The sequence below is a fragment of the Limulus polyphemus genome, unplaced genomic scaffold (genome assembly GCF_000517525.1).
Source record: "Limulus polyphemus unplaced genomic scaffold, Limulus_polyphemus-2.1.2 Scaffold986, whole genome shotgun sequence".
Taxonomy (NCBI): domain Eukaryota; kingdom Metazoa; phylum Arthropoda; class Merostomata; order Xiphosura; family Limulidae; genus Limulus; species Limulus polyphemus.
In genome coordinates, this window is record NW_013666596.1 from 1 (window position 1) to 5928 (window position 5928).

At 32.0% G+C, this 5928-nt stretch overlaps 1 long non-coding RNA gene across 1 annotated transcript; it reads left to right on the forward strand.

The window, feature by feature from the left end:
• The first annotated feature begins 2311 nt into the window (after window positions 1–2311).
• LOC111086280 lies at window positions 2312–4454 on the forward strand. The gene is made up of 3 exons (XR_002611008.1): window positions 2312–2371; window positions 3423–3507; window positions 4235–4454. It is a non-coding gene; the product is annotated as an uncharacterized LOC111086280 (long non-coding RNA).
• Window positions 4455–5928: the final 1474 nt, after the last annotated feature.

Here is a 5928-nt window from a genome sequence, read left to right on the forward strand (position 1 = left end):
AAACGTATCGGGTAATATACTTCTAATAATGTAGTTTCTACCTACAACACCTAATGGTGCTTGTTCTAGCAGTACTCTAGTTAGGTTTAAGTGCAACATTAGAGCACCAAGTTGCACTGAGAAGGACATTTTATTTCGAATGGGGTTATTTCAAAAGTGGGATTTCCTCAATCATGAGCTGTCGGATGAGGCTAGAGTTTATCAAACATAAACTAAAGATAATAATGATAAAAGTTGTAGAGGACTGAAATTCCTGGGAATGGTGTTCAAAAATTTATGACATGCAGTCTCTAATGGTTGTAAAAAAATTCTATATAGTTCTGCCAGAATGAAATGTCTATTCCATCAGCTTTTACAAAATTAAGCACCATCTGGGCTAGGTTGTCTAATCCAGCCACTCGCATGCCAAGCTAACTAGACTGTATAGTCTGGCCACTCACTCTGAGCTAACCACTGTTTAGTCAGGATTGTATAATCCAGCTACTCACACTGAGCTAACTACTATCTGGCGTGGATTGTCTAATCCAGCCACTCACATGCCGAGCTAACCACTATCTGGTCTGGATTGTCTAATCCAGCCACTCACATGCCGAGCTAACCACCATCTAGTCTGGATTGTCTAATCTGGCCACCCACACTGAGCTAACCACCATCTAGTCTGGCCACTCACACTGAGCTAACTACTGTCTGGTCTGGATTGTATAATCCAGCCTCTCTCACTGAGCTAACCACCATCTAGTCTGGATTGTCTAATCTGGCCATTCACACAGAGTTAACTACTGTTTAGGTGCATCATTTCTTTTTTCTTTTTTTTTCTAAATGGTCAAACTTCTTTAATGGTTAATGGTATTTAACTTAATTTAACGTTGATAATGTCTCAAACTGTGAAGAGCAAAATTGTAGTATTTCAAATATTACAAAATAATAGTAAGAATTATTGGCACAGAACAAAGTGATATAGTTTGACATTTGAGTTAAGACATTGGTTCTACATAATTTATCATAAATAAAGTCCACTTAAACAATAACACACTCATTAATGTAAGAAGGCATTTCGAACCTGTTGAGCCAAGTTATTCTGAATTGTGTATTCTTCAAAAGTGGATTCGTAAGCCACTGTTCCTGTTACTGCATCAAACTTGGCGATCTTAGGACACAGCAGTCTCCACGGGAGATGTAAACCTACCACTATTTTCATAATATCGCACCACTGACTAATGCAGATCTTACCTGAAAATACATCATTTTATTAGCATGTATATTTTATGTGCAATTTATGTTAAAACTATTTTATAAGTCACTAACATTATTTATATATTTATCATCACAATCAGCAAGTATATTAAATGTTAGTATAGAAAAAACACAATACCCAGATGTTTCGGAGAATAGCTGTTGATTTATTTAAATTTTGACCCACTAGTCATGTAAGCCAAACTTATGATTTATAATTCAAACAAGAAAGGAAATAAGAAAATTCAGATCAATCTCTAATAGTGGCTGGAAGTGTTTTCAGGGAAGATAATTCAGATCAATCTCAAATAGTGGCTGGAAGTGTTTTCAGGGAAGATAATTCAGACCAATCTCAAATAGTGGCTGGAAGTGTTTTCAGGGAAGATAATTCAGATCAATCTCTAATAGTGGCTGGAAGTGTTTTCAGGGAAGATAATTCAGATCAATCTTTAATAGTGGCTGGAAGTGTTTTCAGGGAAGATAATTCAGATCAATCTCTAATAGTGGCTGGAAGTGTTTTCAGGGAAGATAATTCAGATCAATCTCTAATAGTAGCTGGAAGTGTTTTCAGGGAAGATAATTCAGATCAATCTTAAACAGTGGCTGTTTCCAGGTGATCTTTTGCAGAAGGTCAACTGGCATTATCTAATATTTTAATGCTTAATATTAACCAAAGTATTGTTCAAGTATGTGAACTTCTTTCTTTCATTAAACAAATGAAAAAGCTCCCTAATTAAAAATGTACTTGTACCATACACACCGAGGAAATCAGGTAAAGAAAGATAATTATAATAGTTAACAATCACATAGAAATAAACACCTCACTAGTATACCCTACTATCATGACAAAAGGAGTGCCTCAGTGGAGAGCAAAGGATGCCATCTCATTAGGGTCGTCAATTAATGGAGATCAAATGATGTCACCAGGTGGAGGCCTCCTTTGATGGCAGGAGGTCATGTGGTTTGTGACAACACAGGCAAGTAGTTCTATACAATTTTGCCTGAGGGCAGATTATCTTCCCTGAAAACACTTCCAGCCACTATTAGAGATTGGTCTGAATTATCTTCCTTGAATGCTGTGGAATGAAATCAGATTTGAATTTAACCACCTGAGCAAACTACTACTTTGAATGATAAGGTGAAGACTGAATGGTGTATTAAGATCAAATACTATAATCTTAATGTTGATTAAACTAGAGACAGTCAAAATATCACATTGATGCTAATTAACCTATAGAGAGTTACAATTAATATCACACTGATGTTGATTAGCCTAGCGATAGTACTAATATCACATTCACTCTGATTAACTTAGAGATAGCACATATATTACACTGATGTTGATTAGTTTAAATATTAAAAATAATATTACACTAATGTTGACATATATAGTAAAAATATCACATTCACTCTGATTAACTTAGAGATAGCACATATATTACACTGATGTTGATTAGTCTAGAGATAGTACAAATATCACACTGATGCTAATTAACCTACAGATAGTACAATTAATATCACATTGATGTTTATTAGTCTGGAGAAATTAAAAGTAATATCACATTGACACTGATTAGCCTATATGGTATAAACAAGGGATTTACTTTCAAATAATTATAAAACTCTTTCTCTAATTTTATTCCTTTAAACTTTTTCTTTAGACGCATTTACATTACCTTTTACTCCTGGTTAAATCTCCCTTATTAACCTTACCTATGCAAAAGTCTTTTCCTTACCATAGCTATTTCCCGGAATTATTATTTTACTAGGCTATTATTTTGCAAATTGACATTAATTTCCTCTTTTATATATATAAATCCAATTTTAGTTATTTTAATTACTTTCCACTTTCACTGCTAAACACATAATTAAACTTTTGTATTATTTTACGTTTTAACGATTATCTCTGAGCCTAGTTCCATTGTAACAAGATTTCTACTGCCTAATGAAAGGAGTCTACTTGAAACATTGTACAAAATAAACTAGAGAAGGTTTTAATTTAGACATGTCAACTTATTCTTTATTATCAATCATCCATGTTTTTTTCACATCATGCGGAACACTTATTCAACAGTTATGTCTCCTACAATGTTTTTAACAGTATACTTATAACAGTTAGTTAATATATCCAGAAGAAATGTTTTTAATTTGGTGATAAACCTTACATTCAACAATCTACATTTTCTTAGAATGAACCATCACTACTGGAAACGTTATACCGAAGCAAGGATACTCTGGAAACCATATTTAGGTTTATCGATAGAGATGGGTCAGGTTAGTTGGCCAATCTTATTGATTATATTTCATTCTTTTTTGTACTCCTTAATTTCTTAGGATCTTCCTAAAACCAATGGTTTATTTTGTTTTGTGTCTAATCCAGTGATAATGATTATATTGATTCTTTGTAGCTTCCTCTGCTTTGTATAGAATAATTTGTTAGTTATTCTGATCCTATGAGCTTTTCTGGTAATTGGTTACATCAATCTGTTGCAGTTTACCATTTAAACCTCTGTTATTTATCCTGACCCTATGTGATTTTTCTTGTATATCTAACCCCAGTACAATTGATTATATCTGTCTTTTTGTATTTTAGCCTGAACTCTTGTGGATTTTGTTCTTTATCTAGTTCAAATATAATGTATTTGTAGTCAATATTGACCCCCTTGCAGATTATTTTCTTTTGTATCACAAGATTAGTTTCAAGTCTTAATGTTACTTAACCTGCTTCTTTGTACTAGTCTAGTTAAATGTTTTTGTTACCTACTTTATAACTATATAGTTATTCAAGCTGACATTTCATGGCTTTTGTTTTTAACTGTCTTGGTCTAATTTAGCATGTTTGTCATCTGCAGTAACTGCAGATTATTTTGAGTAACATGACAGGCCTAGTCTAATATCTTAACATTACTTAATCTCTTACACTGCTTTGATAAGTGTTTAGGTCATATTTTAGGCTTTGTTACTTAAACTGAGACTTAATGTAATTTCTGTGTGTTTGTAGGTCTTATCTCCATGGAAGAATTTACAGATGCATGCCATCTACTAAGTCAACACTTAGGGACAGCTATGTCACAAGAAGAGATTGATGATTTGGCCAAGAGTATAGACATTAACAAAGACGGATTTATTGATTTCAATGAGTTTTTGGAAGCCTTCCGTCTTGTAGACAAGGAGCCCTCCCCTGTATTACAGGCAAGAGAGTAAACATTGTTCTTGTGGTATTATGTCTACTGGTGCCTTTATGGACAATAACATTTCAATATACTTCACTAGTGCCCAAAGCATTTTGCAGTTCCTTACTTAGTGGTACAAGAAGCTTTTCTACATTAGACCTTAATATCTGGCACTAAAAAATCAGTGTATACAAAAGATAAAACTACAGGTGCTTGTGATCAGGAATACTTGTTATTTCGTGCACATTTATTGATAAGGAACTATTTCAATTTGTACCTACATTCTGCTCAACCCAGTCTTATAATTTCACTTATATATTTTTCAACTAAATATTTACTTGAGTAAGTTATATTTTTATTTTACACCCAATGATCTTAGGAAAACCAAGTGTGGCATAGTTTTTAAACATATTTACTTGTTTATCCCTAAATAAACATAAAAATTTCTACTTGTTTGTAGAAACTTCTTCAAATATTTTTGTGTATAAGCTCAATAATTCTATATTTTAATAAACAGTTGATCTTCTATTGAAAAACTTTTCAAGTACAAAAAGTATGATATTTTGCAAATTATCAAGCAAGAAGTATCCGAACAGAATGTGTGTTTTCTATTACACAGTATCAATTGAGAGGTTTAGTAGACAATTTAAAATAATGCAAGAATTACTAAAAAACAACAAAAGATATAGGTTTATTAGTTCTTTCCTTTTTATAACAATGTTAGACAAGGCTGTATCACCAGAAGTTCTACAACCCAAATTATAACAATGTTAGATAAGACTGTATCACCAGAAGTTCTACAACCCAAATTATAATAATGTTAGATAAGACTGTATCACCAGAGGTTCTATAACCCAAATTATAACTATCCTAGAAGTTTTTGTCAGTGCTGTCAATTAATAACTTTTTTATACAAAAGATGTATATAGAAAGAAGGATGTTTAAGAAAAAAAATATATATATTTATATACCATGTATATAAATGACTTATTTTGTCAATTCAAAATTTTATTTATACAACATGATACTTAAGCAATGTAATTTTTTAAGAAGTCTGAATTATACTAATAGTGAGTAATTTACTTTTTTAATCCAAGATTGAGTGTCTGATTTATGACTACATATATACTTTCTAAACTTTAGGTCCTATACTTCCACCATTTTGTTATAACATTGAAATGATCAATAGAAATAAACTGTGTCCATCATGTGTTGAGAATATTAATTACTTGTTCACTTCTAAAACAAGTAAATAGAAATAAACTGTGTCCGTCATGTGTTGAGAATAGTAATTATTTGTTCGCTTCTAAAAGATATCAATAGCAATAAACTGTGTCCATCATGTGTCAAGAATAGTAATTACTTGTTCACTTCTAAAACAAATCAATAGCAATAAACTGTGTCCATCATGTGTCAAGAATAGTAATTACTTGTTCACTTCTAAAACAAATCAATAGCAATAAACTGTGTCCATCATGTGTCAAGAATAGTAATTACTTGTTCACTTCTAAAACAAATCAAT